The sequence below is a fragment of the Lathyrus oleraceus genome, chromosome 6 (assembly GCF_024323335.1).
Source record: "Lathyrus oleraceus cultivar Zhongwan6 chromosome 6, CAAS_Psat_ZW6_1.0, whole genome shotgun sequence".
In the NCBI taxonomy this organism is placed as follows: domain Eukaryota; kingdom Viridiplantae; phylum Streptophyta; class Magnoliopsida; order Fabales; family Fabaceae; genus Lathyrus; species Lathyrus oleraceus.
Window position 1 is genome coordinate 131,341,053 of NC_066584.1, and position 1,335 is coordinate 131,342,387.

Consider the following 1,335-nt stretch of genomic DNA (forward strand, 5'->3'; position numbering starts at 1 on the left):
GCTATAAAGTTCTCCATCATGACCTCTAAGTTGGATTTCCTAGGAACATTATTGTTAGGTGTAGATGGGGTCGGCTTTTGATATCCAGGAGGTATAGCTGGGGCTTGATTTGGAGCTTGTCCTGGTGCGTATAAAGCATTATTACTCTTATATGAAAACTTAGGATGATTCTTCCAGTTTGAGTTATAGGTGTGCGAGTAGGGATTTCCTTGAGCATAATTCACTTGCTCTGCTTGGATTCCTGTTAGGAGTTGACAATCTGCAGGAGTGTGACCTTGGATTCCATAGACTTCGCAATTCTGAGTTGCCGCAACCACGGTGGCTGGAGGTGATACATTCAAACTTTCAATTTTCTGGGCAAGGGCTTCCACTTTTGCATTCACATGATCAAGGCTACTTATCTCGTACATGCCACTTTTCGTTTGAGGTTTCTCTACCATTGCTCGGTCGCTTCCCCATTGATAATGGTTTTGGGCCATGCTTTCGATAAGTTGATAAGCATCGGCATACGGTTTATCCATAAGTGCACCACCTGCGGCGGCGTCTATTGTTAACCTTGTGTTGTACAAGAGACCATTATAGAAGGTATGAATTACTAACCAGTCCTCTAAACCATGGTGTGGACAAAGTCTCATCATGTCTTTGTATCTTTCCCATGCTTCATAAAGAGACTCGTTATCTTTCTGTTTAAATCCATTTATTTGGGCTCTCAACATAGCTGTTTTGCTCGGAGGAAAATATTGGGCAAGGAAGACTTTCTTCAACTCGTTCCATGTGGTAACTGAGTTGGAAGGAAGAGACTGAAGCCATCTTCTAGCTTTATCTCTTAACGAGAAAGGAAAGAGACGAAGTCGAATTGCCTCTGAAGTGACACCATTAGCTTTAACAGTATCAGCGTATTGGACAAATACGGATAAATGAAGGTTTGGATCCTAGGTAGGATTTCCAGAGAATTGATTCTGTTGCACTGCTTGCAACAGTGAAGGTTTAAGTTCGAAGTTGTTTGCTTCGATTGCAGGTGGAGAAATACACGAATGCGGCTCATCTTGTGATGGAGCGGCGTAATCTCGAAGAGCACGAGCTGGTTCTGCAATCTCGGGTATCGGTGAAGGAAGAAGATTTTTGAGGTCGGGCACTTCGATAGGAGGGAGATTGTTTTCAGCACGATATTCCCGAATTCATCGTAAGACTCGGAGATATAGTTCGATGTCGTTGATTCGTAAGTAAAACGGCTCGCCTTGTGAGCGAGTGTGTGGCATACAAATCAACGAAAGAAATAAAAAAAAATATGCCTTAGTCTCTACAGCGTAACAGAAGAGTTACGATATCGACTAA

General features: G+C 42.8%; 1 non-coding gene across 1 annotated transcript; it reads left to right on the forward strand.

Moving 5' to 3' along the window:
- The first annotated feature begins 609 nt into the window (after nucleotides 1-609).
- On the forward strand, nucleotides 610-716 carry LOC127099549 (small nucleolar RNA R71). The gene has a single exon (XR_007794040.1). It is a non-coding gene; the product is annotated as a small nucleolar RNA R71 (small nucleolar RNA).
- The last annotated feature ends 619 nt before the right edge of the window (nucleotides 717-1,335 follow it).